This window comes from Ranitomeya imitator, chromosome 9, assembly GCF_032444005.1.
Source record: "Ranitomeya imitator isolate aRanImi1 chromosome 9, aRanImi1.pri, whole genome shotgun sequence".
NCBI lineage: Eukaryota > Metazoa > Chordata > Amphibia > Anura > Dendrobatidae > Ranitomeya > Ranitomeya imitator.
Window position 1 is genome coordinate 59,434,391 of NC_091290.1, and position 16,396 is coordinate 59,450,786.

A 16,396-nucleotide genomic window follows, 5' to 3' on the forward strand; every position below is an offset into this window, starting at 1 on the left:
CTGGATTTTTTTAAAGGGTGGTCCGCAGCGGATTACCGACACCGCAAAGTGAATGAGATTTCAAAAATGTTGATTCTTTCTACCAATTTTCACTTTGAAATAGATGGGGCAAAATCCATAGAAAATCTTCCAAGTGTGCAGATTTTTTGCAGATAAGTAGCAGATTTTTTTTTTTTTTCATCACTTGTAGGAACCATCTTTAGGCTACAGGTCCCCTGGCCAAACTCAGCTGCTGCACAAGGCCCTGTTCGCGCAAGGCGCTGTTCACACATGTATGTGGAAAAAATGGTACCGTGTTATCATTGTTTTGGACCATTGTGTGATCTGTGTGTCCGCCATTGGCCTCTGTGCGCCGTCCGTCTTTTGGCCTCAGTGCGCCGTCTGCCGTTTGGCCTCAGTGTGCCGTCTGCCGTTTGGCCTCAGTGTGCCGTCTGCCGTTTGGCCTCGGTGCCCCGTCTGCCGTTTGGCCTCAGTGTGCCGTCTGCCGTTTGGCCTCAGTGTGCCGTCTGCCGTTTGACCTCAGTGTGCCGTCTGCCGTTTGGCCTTATGTGCCCCGTCTGCCGTTTGGCCTTATGTGCCCTGTCTGCCGTTTGGCCTCGGTGCCCCGTCCGCCGTTTGGCCTTAGGTGCCCCGTTTGGCCTTAGGTGCCCCGTCCGCCATTTGGCCTTAGGTGCCCCGTTTGGCCATTGGTGCCCCGTCCGCCATTTGGCCTTAGGTGCCCCGTTTGGCCTTAGGTGCCCCGTCTGCTGTTTGCCCTTAGGTGCCCCGTTTGGCCTTAGGTGCCCCGTCTGCCGTTTGGCCCCGGTGCGCCATCCGCCGTTTGGCCTCGGTGTCATCAGTGTTTTCCACAATTGGATAAATTAATGACAAAGCTTCTCCTATACTTTGCAATGTAAATACAGGAGGGTACGCTGACACCATCCTTGTGCTGTTCTTGTTTTTCACGGACCCCTAGACTAGTATTGACCTTGGTCTTCCGTGCTGCTGGGGAAAAAAAAAAATGGACGTCTCCATGTGTTTTGCACAGACACACGGTCCTTGAAAAATCACGGACAAGTGAACAACACCATAGATTATAATGGGTACATGGTCTATCCGAGAAAAAAAACCGACACGGACGTATGAATGAGGCCGAGGAGACCTCCCCGTTCTTAGACCACCACACAAGGACGTGTGACTCCAGCCCAGGGGTCTGAGCATACAACATCTTTTTCAGGCAGATTCCACCCGAATAAACCCCGCAAAACCGAGTAATAAAAATGAACATAGTGCACTGCAATGTAAAACCGTCTCTGCTGTGCACATGTTCTGTATGTTTGTTCCTTTCTTCTCTATTAATTTAAGCTATAACTGCAAGAAGTTCCTAGCAGAAGCTGCCCAAAGAATGGAAACGCTACTTCTTGTGACCTGTTCACTTTTCCAAACCCTGAAATGTTTCAAAAAGTAGTACACCCACGCTGCGTCCTCTAGGAAAGGCTTGCCATAGAGCCGCTGCAGGACCACCAGTGATGACTGCCCGCTTCTCCTAGGAAAAACTTGGCGGGTGCATCGGAGTCAAGATGTCTCCTGCACATACCCTTAGGCTAGGTCCACACATTGCGTTTTTTTTCTGCAGGCAAAACCTGCTCTCTTGGCAGTAAAGAAGCTGCTTACAAAAAACATGTTTTGCAACATATTCCTGTGTTTTTTTTTTTTTTTGCCATGTTTTTGTTGTCTTGTACATGTTGATAAAGTTTAATGGCCCAAGAAAAAACATGATGAGTCTATGTGCACACCTTGCAGATTTGCCTGCGGATCCCCAGCGGATTGGACGCGGCGGACCCGCAGCAGTGTTCCATCTGATTTACCGTACCATGGAAAACCAAATTTGCAGTGCTCATGCTGTGGAAAATACCATGGTTTATTTTCCGCAGCATGTCAATTTTGTGCGGATTCCGCAGCGTTTTACACCTGCTCCTCAATAGGAATCCGCAGGTAAAACCACAGGTAATCCGCAGTGTGTTTTACCTGCGGATTTTTCAAAAACTGAGCGGAAAAATCTGCACAGAAATCCGCAACGTGGGCACATAGCCTCAAACTTCCTTAGGTTTTTGCCCCCAAAATGCAGCAAAACCTGATACCTGCGTTTTCTGCTGTGTTTTTGCACTTACTCATTACTTTCTATGGGTGAAAAAAACGCTGAAAGAAGTGACATGCTGCAGTTCGCAAAAATGCAACGGTTTTCCAAATCAGTCAGAAAAAAACCAATGCGTGTGAACAATATTTCTGAAATCTCATAGCCTTTACTGGTACATTTAACGGCTTAAAATGAAAGTAACATAAGATGGACCATGCACACAGCAATGTTGTTCTGACATTGCCGTGCACTAAGTTCATTCTATGGCATGTTTTTGTGGTGTTTTTTCATGCAGTTTCCATGATGAAAAATTCACAGTTGAAGCGTAGTCTGACGCGAAACGGCTGTCATCCACCATGCTGCCTGTATCCTCCTGCATCCATGTTTTTATTGAATCGTGAGCGCCACTTTTTAACTCTCTGGATTCTGTGTTGCCATTACTTATTTGGTTGAGAACCCTGCGGTCAGAAGGTGATAATAAACGGTCCCCTGTTGATTTTTGCGTATCCATTCACTTACAAGTGTCGAGTCTGGCATGAAATACAGATCAAAGTAGTGCAAGTATGATGTGTGAAGCACATGCTATCAGTCATTGTGTGTAAAATCGTTCATGTGATCGAACGCCTTGATTTGTACTGGTCTTTGCTGTGCGTGTGCATACAGAAATCACATGGGCATGTATGCTAGGGAGCTGGAGGAGATGGCGGTCAGCCAAATACACATTCATCCAAAAATGGTCTAAGCTGTGAGGGCGCCTGTAATATCTGTGGTAATGCTGGAGAATTCCTTCTTCTCACCTCTGATGTACGGTGATGCAGTGAGCACATGTCTGTACTTGTGGACGTTCTTCCATTACGTGGCGGCTGCATTCATGTGGATTTTTTCTCTTTTCTTCTCAGCCCCAAAGTAAATCAGGAGAGCTAGCTGGCGTCAATGAGTGCAGACAGTGTGTGCACAGGGCTCTATGGCATCACTATAAAATGACATTCATGTGGCAAATATATTGATGGGTAATCCCTGGGTGCTGAGGTCAGACCCTGTAGGTGCCAGGGTGCTGGAGAGGATTATTCTTCTGTTGTCTTAGTTTTCTTCAGTTTACACTCGGGTTATTGAAAAGCTTCATCTATATAGACGGTGCCATGTTGGTATGTAGTCAATGAGAAGCCATGAGGATTTTGGCCTTGGCCCCAATGCCTGCAGCCTCTTCTACATGGAGGCTTTCTGGTTCACATAGCACCCATGATTCATATATAAGAAGTGGAGGAATTGCCCCCTGTTTAACCAATATTCGATGCCTAACCTGCTGGATACCAATGGCATCCAACCAATCCCACTGATCATAATGGGAGCCATTGAGCTTCCATTATGGAGGCTGGCGTTTTACCACACAAAATAAGTCTGCATGTGGTTCTACTGTTCGATGTGTACACAGCTGTAGGAATATGGACGAGAATAGTGGTCTCTCTTGCATGTCGGGACTGTCACCATTGTTGCTGGGGTAAGCACTTTCTGACTGGAGTAGACCTTTGCACCTGGCTGCTGGGGGCAGGTGTGATATAAAAGAGACTGCGCTCACTGTAACGGGTATTTTGAGGGTACCCAGCGTGCGCTACAGAAGGTTGACTCCCTTTCCGCTGACCGATGCCAATTGACAAGACCGCTTTGCAGCGCTCCATCCCCTGCGCATATAGACTGTGCATTCCTCGAGACCAATTCCCCGTTACTCTCCGACCTTAACAGCACTAATGGTCGGTACATCTGACATCTGTCCCTCTTGGTAGCGCTGGTCCGATGTTCCACACGGTTCGTAGTGGTGAGACTGCGACCTCCAGTCCCAGACTTTGTACATCTTTAGCCGTGCAGCAGACCTCTCCCCATTCAGCACCTCGTTCCAGGATCACAAGACCACAGGAAAGAAGAACAGGACGGTTCGTCGCCGCACAGAGACAGTGCTACACTTTACTTCAGGACTGGCTCAGAGACTCACACGCCACCAACGGCACCATCGTGGGATTTTCCAACCACCATCGTCCAGGAACCAGAGACTGATAAGTTAACCCGTTATTCCACCCGTTGTAGTTACTTTATTGCTATATACACATTGTGGGCCTGTATGTTTACACCCCCTTACTCCCTGCGTGGAGTATTTACTGTTGAGAAAAAAAAAAAAATATATATATATATATATATATATATATATATATATATATATATATATATATATATATATATATATATATATATATATATATATATTATATAGTGGCCCGATTCTAACACATCGGGTATTCTAGAATATGTATTTATGTATGTATGTATGTATGTAGGAGCCACATAGTATATAGCACAGGCCACGTAGTATCTAGGAGCCATGTAGTATATAGCAGACAAATACTACGTGGCCTGTGCTATATACTATGTGGCTGCTATATACATACATATTGTAGAATATCCGATGCGTTAATACAGGCCACGCAATATATCAGTGGCCACACAGTATATAACACAGCCACGTAGTATATAACACAGCCCATGCAGTATATAGCAGCCACGTAGTATATAACACAGCCCACGCAGTATATAGCAGCCACGTAGTATATAACACTGTCCACGCAGTATATAACAGTGGCCACGTAATATATAACACAGTTCACGCAGTATATAACACTGCCTATGTAGTATATAGCAGCCACGTGGTATCTTAACACAGCCCACGTAGTATACAACAGTGTGGGCACCATATCCCTGTTAAAAAAAATAATTAAAATAAAAAAGTTATATACTCACCCCCTGGGATCCACCGAAGCTCCGGCGATACGCGCGCGGCTGCTGCCATCTTCCGTTCCCAGGATGCATTGCAAAATTACCCAGATGACTTGGCGGTCTTGCGAGACAGCGAAGTCTTCTGGGTAATTTCGCAGTGCATCGCCGGGAACGGAAGATGGCGAGCGGCTCGGCGGACTACAGAGGGTGAGAATAGCAGGTTTTTTTTTTTTTTTTTATTATTATTTTTAACATTACATTTTTTTTACTATTGATGCCACATAGGCAGCATGAATAGTAAAAAGTTGGGGACACGTAGGGTTAATAGCAGCAGTTACGGAGTGCGTTACCTGCGGCATAATGCGGTCCGTTACCGCCGGCATTAACCCTGTGTGAGCGGTGACTGGAGGGGAGTATGCGGGTGCTGGGCAGTGACTGCGGGGAGTAAGGAGCGGCCATTTTATTGGTCGTGGCTGTTTTGCCTATCCCGTCTGAGGTCAGAAAGGGGTTAATTTTAGATTTTGTTTCTCATAGTTGAAGTGTGCCTACTATAAAAAATAGACGTCTGCTTTCTTTGTAGGTGGGAAAAGTTATAAAATCGGCAGTGTATCAAATATGTATGTGAGAAAAGATGCTCTGAACAAGCTTTTCTTACTATAGATGATGGGAGCTGGCGGAACCTCTTTAAGGATTGAGTATCTCTTGCATAATGTGCATAGGACCAGTTTGAGACATGTCACACGTCGTTATCACATCCAACAAATAGGTGTATAACGTTACCCCTTATAACCCGGTCCCAGCGGTATACAGAGGCTCTTTGTGCCTCCTTAAATGGATGTTTGGTATTGTGTGATATTGACTTGGATACATTATTTTATTTGCGCAGAGTGTATGTAAGTGCCCTTGTGTTATACATTCTGCAGGCGCTCGAATAACACTTCCGTTACTTAGATAACATTACACAATCAAGAAAACTTGCCGGTCAGGGCAGAATTTGTAAGTTTAAGGCCCAGTTCACACGTCTAAAGCAGTGTTGCCAACTTGATTTTTTTTCTGGACGACTTAGCAAAAATTTACTGACAGACAATATTTTATATGGACACATTGGAGAACAATAGTAAATCCTTACAATTATAAGTGATGCGTGTCTGCAACCCCTGATTCTGATAAGACATTATCTGCACTCACTATTTACTGTAAAATGAGAAGAAAAATAATCTGTATAAGTTTCTTCAGCTTCAGAAAAATCATGGATGCCTTAAAAAAAGTTTTGGGACAGATTGGACTGTTCTGAAATTTCTGGATGGTTGGCAACCATGGTCCGAAGTTCAGATTCCAAGTACAGACTGTGGTGACCGGAGCTGCCCCTCCTGACACATGCCTATGGCTGTGTTGAGTTTGGGTTAGGAGACCCCCAGCTCTTCCATACTCTGACCGTAAATATCGGATGTGTGAGCGTGGTCATGCTTGAATGGGTGCAGAGCAAATACAAGGAACCACTGGACGCTTCAGAAAAATAGAGATACGTCGTATTATGGAGGCTGAAAGTTCTAATTTTTCTGGTAGAATCTCCCTACAAAGTGAGACCCACCAATTTTCACTCATGACCCTCACTACTTGACTTACTACACAATGCAGGGAAAAGGGTGTTTAATTAGGGATCATCCTGCAGTTTCCAGCAGTAACATTGTACAGTGTGATGGTGGAGGTTGTGGAATTTTCTACTTGACTTGTAGAATGTGCACTTAACATAGGTGGTTGTGGTATTTTACGTGGCGTTTGTGGTATTTTACGTGGCGTTTGTGGTATTTTTCGTGGTGTTTGTGGTATTTTACGTGGCGTTTGTGGTATTTTACGTGGCGTTTGTGGTATTTTACGTGGCGTTTGTGGTATTTTACGTGGCGTTTGTGGTATTTTACACGGCGTTTGTGGTATTTTACACGGCGTTTTGTGGTATTTTACACGGCGTTTGTGGTATTTTACACGGCGTTTTGTGGTATTTTACACGCTGTTTGTGGTATTTTACACGCTGTTTGTGGTATTTTACACGCTGTTTGTGGTATTTTACACGCTGTTTGTGGTATTTTACACGCTGTTTGTGGTATTTTACGTGGCGTTTGTGGTATTTTAAGTCCCCCTGTTACCTAAGGAGGTCACTTCTTTTTCTGTGGCACTGAGATAATCCTCCCATTGTCTCTCCAGGTGACCCTAAAGGTGAGCTACATTTCTCTCTGTGCGGTGTCCCGGGGCAATCTGAATGCCTACTCTTTCTGTTTCCAAGTCTGAAATGGGCATGTAATAATATAAAATGGTATGCTTCTTGTCCTCAGTATCAGTTTTCATAATAAAAGGGGATTGTATGATAAAGACAAAGACCCTTTTTTTTTTTTTTTAATTTTGCGCTGTTTGACCCTTCTCTATTTCATTATATCATTGCTTCCATAGGAAGAGTTACAATTTGTGACATTCTCCAAAGCACATTATTCTGTAGATCTATTCCCTGTAAAAAATAGTAGTTATACCAAATACAGAGATTTGCGTAGGCCTGTTATGCCAGCAGAAGGATGGCGTACAGGGTATAATATGGAATGCTAGACACACCTTGTGCTGTGTAACACCAAGTGTATGGATCTGGTCTATAGATCAGCTGAGGAAGCAAAGGTAAAGCTTCCATACACTTTAGATAGCTGTCGATCGCATGGCGATCCTCCTACTCTGCCTCTCTGTGAACGAGTCACTGACAGGAACAGACTTATCGAATCCTTCTGTCCCTTGATGTTTTTTTCGGGTAAAGTCTGTAGGAGCCATACACATTAGACTCCGCCGAACCCATCAATATCAATACCTTTAGCCAACATTAGTCTAATGTATATGGTGGCCTTAAGGCTGGGGTTACACATGGCATGAGCAGTAACACGGGGCGTATCGTTTGTCCAAAGATCACTGTTTGTCACTGCTACATAATATAAAATTAAAAGCAATTTTAATTAAAAAAAAATTACTGAAGAACGGCTCTACTAACCAATATTTGGCCACCTTACAAGTTTACCGCAGACAGGACCCACCATAAAAGGTTGTGATATCGCAGGTTCAAAATATTGATGAACAAGCACTAATAAACTTATCATTCATGTTGGAGGTGGTTGCTTACAGCGGCAGACATATCCCTGGTGCAGCTGCTTTGGGGCCTGGAGTTGGAAGTGGGCTGCCGGCACCAGAGACTATTTCAGCTGGATGTGCGTCCTCGGATGCATGTCCAGCTGAAATGAAATGTATTATGGCACAGGGGACCCGACCGCTCCCTGCACTGCCATACATGCCGCCGGCCAATCGGAGAGCTGACTGGGGCGCACGGCACTGACGTCATGTGACATGGCACGCACGCCAACGTCCGCTGATGGCTCCTGCGCCCAGTCAAAGAAAAACTGCTGGCACTCTTCTCCAAACACTGAGGAAACGATGACTTTCTGCTATAAGAAAATCATCGATGTGTGCATGAGTCCTTAGCATTGTCTTGTTTTTAATTGATGCCTTTTATGTATTCTTAATTACAATTTTTTTTATATATCTCCAGTTCCTTTCAAACTGAATTTTTATCCTATAAGCATTTACTTTTTTTATTCTTAGGCTAGTAAAATGTGGCGCCCAGGGGAACGTAACGCACTTGTTTGAAGAAGATAAATAACGAAAATGACTTTTTAAGTGTATTTCCTTTTGTGACGGATCTGATGGATTACCTATTGTTTCTTGTATGCCTTATCCAAATGAATTGCTTTTTTTCCTTTTGTGTTTGATTTGCGGTGTCCTTCCATAACCTGATACTACCCAGCTTCTTATCTAGTAAATGTTAACTGAAAGCTATGACCTGAAATAAGGAGCAGAAAGCTCATTTATACGCTGGGCCAGATTTACTATTGGTGGCTAATATTTAGCCAAGCATAAACCTAGAAGACTCAGTCCGATGATGGGCCAAATCTGCCGAGCTGTTGGATAGATTTGACACACTTCAGGTTCAGATTCCTATTTTACGTCACTTGCCCCAATATGATTTTAATACCTGTATATTAGTTATTACGGCATGGGGAAGTTGTGGTTTAACCTTTTTCAGGACCGTGGGATTATTCAATTAAGGTTTCTTTCACACTAGCGTCGGGCTCGGCCCGTCGCAGTGCGTCGGGCCAAGGTTACCGACGCTAGCGTTGTAAGCGCCGCACAACGGGTGCAGCGGATGCAGATTTTCATCGCATCCACTGTCCCATGGTGAGGTGCGGGGAGGTGGGGGAGGAGTTCCGGCCGCGTATGCGCGGTCGGAAAAAGTGGTCCGTCGGCAGCAAAAAACGTTACATGTAGCGTTTTTTTGTGCCGACGGTCCGCCAAAGCACGACTGATGCGACGTGTGGCAATCCGTCGCAATTCGTCGTCAATACAAGTCTATGGGGAAAAACGCATCCTGCAAGCACTTTTGCAGGATGCGTTTTTTCTGCAAAACGACGCATTGTGACGGATTGCAGTTAACGCTAGTGTGAAAGTAGCCTTAATTGGTTTAACACTGTGGGACAAATGCGTTCCTTGGTACTCTAAAGGTAAAAGGGAGGGAAAGAGAATTTTTTTTTTTGTCCTTTTATGGGCCTAACCACATATTGTCAGGTAGATGTCAACTATCTGGCTGTCCTGTTGTGGACAATCTCTTCTGACTCTTGAACTGCTCGTACCAGCGATTGTTCTGTGATGTCACCTTGACAGAGTAGTTCCTTCTCCTCCACTATGTTGATGGGGCGTCGCTGGTAACATCATGTTGATTGACAGCTGGCTATGGGGCAGTGTTGGTCTAATCCTGCTGTCCATCAATCTGAGGTCAACAGTGGAACAGTTGGAACATTTCCTAGGTGCCGCCCAAGCTTCGTGAAAGCTCATTGGAAAGCATTGCTCCCTAAAGGTTTCTTCTGGTGGAGCTGGCATGTCCTGTCGTAAGACCAATCGCATATTCAGTGAGCATGGACCAGAAACTGGTCCCATGCCTAAAACTAAGGAAGAAAGCCAAACTGTCCACACGTTTCACCTTTCATATACTTCTTATAGATTTCCATGCGCCTAACAAGGAAATGTATCTCCTAAAATTGTCACCTTCTCCCTGTAGGGCAAACATTAGTCATTTCCCTGGGCAATTTGTTCTCCATGACTTCTTTTGGCTAATACATTCTAGGGTTGTAGAGAAGGTGGCGTTGAGTTGTATACAGGGGTAAGAAAATCCTGTAGTTACTAGGAGCTAGTTGAAGTCAAGTCATAGTATTATTTTACAAGCAGAGAAAGAAAATATTATTATAGCTAAATAATAGCCTTGAGGGATTGTCCAGGATATGAACATTTTTGTAAAGCCAGGGAACACTTTAATATTCTATATCCTGGTCTACCAAAGTAATCCACATAGAAGAGAGCCAACAAGTGGTGGTGGTCCAAGAAGCAGCGATGCGGGCTGCTCTAGACCGTAGTGTCCTCACAGAGGTTCTGTATGAGGACATCTTGTACTTGTTCCAACAAAACTGGAATGGAGGAAGGCAGGTAAGTCAACTCTTACGCTTTTGACTTTCAAAACCAATTGGTAACCTACTGGTAAAGTGATTATTTGACTTTTTCCGGAAACAAGCAGCAGTGGATGTTGCAGATTGAAAATTTCAAATCTGCTATTGTAGTGCCCATACATTGTAGTGCCGAGTACAATGTGCCCGGCTCGTGCTTCTCGAGACATGCACCGTAAGTTAGGTGGGCTCTCATCACTACTGAAATGCCAAACATGTGAATGCTATATGTGGTGTAGGCACACTGGGGCTCAGAAGGGAGGAAGGGAGGGGGGCATTTAGATTTAGGAGCGCAGAATTTGTTGGATTTCTTTCCGAGGGTGAGGAGCCATAGCGCTTTTCCAGAACCTTTGTGCTACCAGTAACGTGGAAGCCCCCTATATTTCTGTTAACAGATGACAGCCCTGAGTGGGGACTTGGCTTTTCTTTTTATTGTGAATTGATTTGAAGCTATTATTGAGAACATTTTGCATAACATTTTGGATCACATATATCCGGCGCTCTACGCTGAGCATTTACATTGGGGTTTCCATCTAAATCTCAAGTGACGTGATCCCGGTGAAACTCCTGAGGGATCCATTCACTATAATGAGGCAGTAGAGTTACTCTGACTACTACTGGCCTCTGTTCAGCATTTGTACTTCTTTTCAGAGGTGCACACAACTGTGGCTTTTATGCACGGCCAAAAAGCACGAACCGCTGGATCATAGCCCAGACTGCATCCACAGTGCCTCCATCTGCCAAATTAGAGAGAATCTTTCACCGTGAGTTCCGTCTGAATCACGTATTTCAAAGATTTACACGAAAAATATGGTGTAAGCTCTCAGCGCAGGATAAATGTGAGCTTACTCCGATCTTTGGGAGGCAGAATGAAAAAATCAACAGCAGGTGCAAAATTGTTTTAATTTTTTTACACAATTCCTCGTGCAGTGTAAGTGATTAGATGACTTTTATTCTTTGGGTCGGTTGGATTATAGCGATCCCAGGCTTACTGTATCTTTTACTTTATACGACGCACCTAGGTTTTTAGAGGAGAAAAATAAGAGCAACTTTTTTTTTTTTTTTTTTTTTAGCCAAATAAGGTGCTAAAACATTTAATAAAAATATTATTTTAATGGGGGTCAGGGGAGAGAATCTCTGGATGATGCACTGTTATGGAGGACCCGTGTAGTTGAATGCAGATCTCATATCAGATTCCCGCCCAACCCCTCCTTGTAATTGCAGACCTCTGATCTGATTTCTCCAATTACAAGGGAGGGGGTCTGACCCTACCTCCCCCACCCTTTTAATAGCAGAACTCCAACCACATATCCTCCCCCTTATAATGGCAGACTTCAGTTCAAGCCCACCATCTCTCTCCCCCCTGGTAATTGCAGACCTCAGTCCACATACCCCCTTCCACCCCTCTCATGTAATGGCAGACTTCAGTTAATGCCACACATCCCCCTTTTTTGTTATTGCAGACCTCATACTCCCCTCTGTCCAGCCCTTGTAATACAGACTAACCTGTTTCTTGCTGGGTGCCGCGCTGTTCTGCCATGTTACATCACACGGCGTCGGGGTCCGTGAGCTTCCTGCATACAGACATTTATAACATGCACTGTTTCTCTCCCCACTTTTTTTTGTGAAAGTGTCTTCTAAAGCAAAAAATAAGGTATATAGTTTTTTTTCTGTTTGCCTGCTGTCACACACTAAAAGATGCTTTTGCATCCCCATATTTTGAGCGCTATAATTTTTCCATATTTCTGCAGTCATGTGATGGCTTGTTTTTTGGGGGATGAGTTGACTTTTTTTTATTGCTACCATTTTCAGGCTCCTGACGTTTTTTGATCACTTTCTATTCTGATTTTTGGGAAGCAAAATGAACAAAAACCAGCAATGCAGGATTATTTTTTTTATACTGTTCCGCGTGTGGTAAAATTAATAAGTCAGCTTTATTCTTTGGGTCGGTACGATTACAGCGATACCAGAGTTATATCGTTTTTTGTTTTGCTGCTTTTACACAAAAAAAAGATTTTATAGAAGAAAAAATTGTTTTTGCATCGCTCTATGATGGGAACTATAACTTTTTTGTATTTTTCCGCTGATGGAGCATGGATGTATGGTGGCTTGTTTATTGCGGGACAAGATGACGTTTTCAGTGATACCATTTATATTTGTCCTTTTGATCCACTTTTTGTTAGACACTATGATAAAATGTTGGGACTAGTGATGAGCGAGTATACTCGTTGCTCGGGTTTTCCCCAGCACGCTCCGGTGGTCTCCGAGTATTTGTGAGTGCTCGGAGATTTAGTTTTCCTTGCCGCAGCTGCATGATTTGTGGCAACTAGACAGCTTGATTACATGTGGGGATTTCCTAACAACCAGGCAACCCCCACATGTACTCAGGCTGGCCCTGCAGCCGTAAATCATGCAGCTGCATCAGCAAAAACTAAATCTCCGAGCAGTAACAAATACTTGGAGGTCACCCGAGTGTGCTGGGGAAAACCCGAGCAACGAGTATACTCGCTCATCACTTTAACAGAATACTTAATTATGGGATATATCCTAATATATTTTTGTGATTTTTTTTTTTATTTTTTTTTTATTTTGTTTTACTTAGTGCCTCTATGGGACTTTCACTTTGATCGCTATTCTAATGCATTACAATTCACGACACACAACACTGACATGCAATCTTCTAAGACCATGCTCTGAGCATGGTCTACCCAGCTTACCGTAGCCTGGTGACCCGGATGTCGTCATGACAACCTTGGGTCACTGTGGCAATGATCGGGCTCTCATGTTGACGTTGCGGGAGATCCTTTTAAATGTTGTGATTGATACCGATTGCAAAATTTAGGGGGTTAAACACCCAGGAGTGGTGCGGGCACCACTCCTGGCAGTGAGAGCTGGGTGTCAGCTGTCATGTTCGCTGAACACCTGGCGACGACCGCCAGTGCACAGAGCCTATGCCCACAATATCGCCAGGATGTATCCATTTTCCTAGGTCGGGAACTCCTTCCCAACCAGGACGTATGGATATGTCTAAGTTCGTGAAGGGGTTTAAACAAAGTGTTGAAGAACAACAATTGTTTTTATAAGGAGTGGATAGTAATTGCACCGTCTTATAAATCCCTGCGACCACACTCCATGGGACTTCTGGGCCAGCTGTAAGTTAGAGAGGATTACAGTATGTGAGGTGATGATGCATTGTATTCAGATGTGATCCCAGAAAATAATCGCACACTTGTGACAAAGAGTAAACTATACACATTCCACACATCTGACTTTTTGAGTATTAAAATTAATGGGCCCATTTATGTATTTTATTTTTTTTTTTCATTCACTGAAATCCCTGGTATTTCTGTGCAAAAGTCCAGTGGGCGGTCCCTCCTGCATGCAGAGAAAGCTGTCAGTAGGACCGCCCACTGGACTCGTAAGCGTACGAGAGCCAGGGATTTCGGAGAGTAAAATACAAGCTAGGGCTCCTTCAGACATTAGGGATTTTTCTAGTATGCAAACAAATGGTTGAAGTTTCATCAGTGTTTTTGATCAGAGTATCATCAGAGTTTGGTCAGCGTGTCATTAGTTTTCCTTGAATTACAAAATAATTGCTGTTGGTTTCTCAAGCTTCTATTTATCGAACAGTCCGTGATAACCGGACAGGAAGGCATCGGAGTACTGTCCGAACTCGTTGTTTTACATGGATACATAGACTTGCATTTGGGAGTTTGATCTGATACTCAAATCAGTGTCTGACAGATCCTCCTGCTTTTGTGCAGACCACTGGGTGCGAAGGGAAAGAATCAGACAGATGAACTACCCACAAACAGATGGCACTTATAGGAGAGAAACGGACATCTGAATGAGCCCTTCTACTGTTTCCTTCCGCCCAATCTATATATCGTTCTGCTCTGCTTCACTTTCTCTGTACCGTGCTGGTCATAATATTCAATATTATGAATAGTTCCCTTTAAATGCCGCTGCCAGCTATTGACGGCTGCATCTAAAGGGTTACACAGCATTAGCAGCTAGCTGTGTTAGGCTTGTTTCACACTAGCGTTTTGCTGAGCTGCGGAGGGCTGCGGACTTCCTCTGTGAAGCCCCTCCCACGGCCGCACCTCTGCCGCTCAGCTCCGCCTACGTCCGCAAGCGGCCTGCGTATCTATCTTTAACATTAGGTACGCAGGTCGTGCGGATGTATGCGGATGCCTCCGCATGCGTCGTTTTGTCGAATGCAGCTGTTTGGAATTTTTTTTCTCTGCATCGTCAAAACGACACATGTGGAGGCATCCGCATACATCCGCACGACCTGAACACCTAATGTTAAAGTAGGTACGCAGGCCGCATGCGGACGTAGGCGGAGCTGAGCGGCAGAGGTGCGGCTGTGGGAGGGGCTTCACAGAGGAAGTCCGCAGCCCTCCGCAGCTCAGCAAAACGCTAGTGTGAAACTAGCCTAGCACAGTCGGCAGCATTTGTAGGTGTTCTCCATGCACCCACATCCTACATGAGATGTGCAGGGGTTTAATGATTGCAGTTACAAAAGGTGCAACCGAGCCCAGAGGGGTTGGGGACCCACACAAAATAACTGAGCTCCATTGACTAAGCTCGTCTCCAGCACCGCAGCCTCCACCAGCGCACTTATAAGGACGAGCAGGGGCTGACCAGCGAGCTGATGAAGTGGAGGGAGCCACGGAATAATGAGCACAGGATAGGACATTTGAGTTCCCTCGGCTGATTGACAGCTGCAACACATGCAGGGATTGCCTGTTTGTTAGGCCTCTTTTCCACTTGCGAAATACACGTCCGTGTCTCGCATGTGGAAATGAAGCTCTGGCGCCGGCAATCCAGAGGGGAGCGTGCGGCCGCATAGCAACACATGGAGCCACACGCTCTGCTCTGGATTGCCGGCGCCAGAGCTTCGTTTCCACATGCGAGACACGGACGTGTATCTCGCAAGTCGAAAAGAGGCCTTAGACTGATTGGGATTGGCTGTTATACAAAGAGCCTGATGATTGGCTGCAGGCGGGCGGTCGTCCGTTACAGGTGCAGCATGCCGGGCTCACAACTGCCGGTTGTGGATGGGTAGTGGCCGTGAGTCTCATCCATGCACTTTAGGGTGGGTGTCTGCCTTTTAATTTCAGATTTTATAAAACCTGAGCATTTATAGAAGAAAGATGATGTATCTATCTGGATTACTGTGAAATTGTAGATATTCAGCATTCTTGGGTCCATGATCATTTTACACCGCAATGCGCAAGCGCTGGACTTTGTGGAAAGGTGACAATATGTCACTAGGTGTTATGGCCACCGTGGCGGCCCTGCTGGCATTCCGTATGAAGATTTCCTTGTTTTGCTCTATTATGATTAATAATTGACCAATCTAAATCCTGTGCTACAATCTTCTGGCCAATCCCTGGAGTGCGCCAGTTCTATATTTTAGCGGTGGAGTAGATGTTCAGCACAGCCCAAGTGTGGAGGTGCTTGGAAGTAGGTGCCCAAACCTTGGATTATGAAGACGCGGTATCCACCGCAGGTCAAATAATGTCACATTATTTGACCTGCGGTGTATACCGTGTCTTCTTCCTACTCTCCAGCCTTCCTCCGGCTTGATCGGCTAGTTTAGCCCTTTATTTCAACAGGAGTTCCTGTTCATCTCAGTTATTTGATGCAAAAAAACTTGTTTTCTCTGAAGGGTCTATATCATACACCCTCCCTCGCTTAGCTATAGAGCACACTGATGAAGGTCCTTGCAGACCGACCCTTTTTGCATCAGACTCACTGGAGTGTGCTAAGTATATTATATACCAGTTCTATATTTTCCACATTTGAAAGCTATAATTCCTACAACCACAAGGGGGCCATGTAAAGCCGTAGCTCGTGGACGGTGACAGGTCTGTATTACCCACAGTGTGTGACGATCCACTAATCGTATCCGCACAAGACTGAGAACCAACAC

At 44.8% G+C, this 16,396-nt stretch overlaps 1 protein-coding gene across 1 annotated transcript in view; it reads left to right on the plus strand.

The window, feature by feature from the left end:
- KCNQ1 (potassium voltage-gated channel subfamily Q member 1) overlaps nt 1–16,396 on the plus strand; it is a 155,855-nt gene that overhangs the window by 812 nt on the left and 138,647 nt on the right. The gene's annotated exons all lie outside the window — the stretch shown is intronic.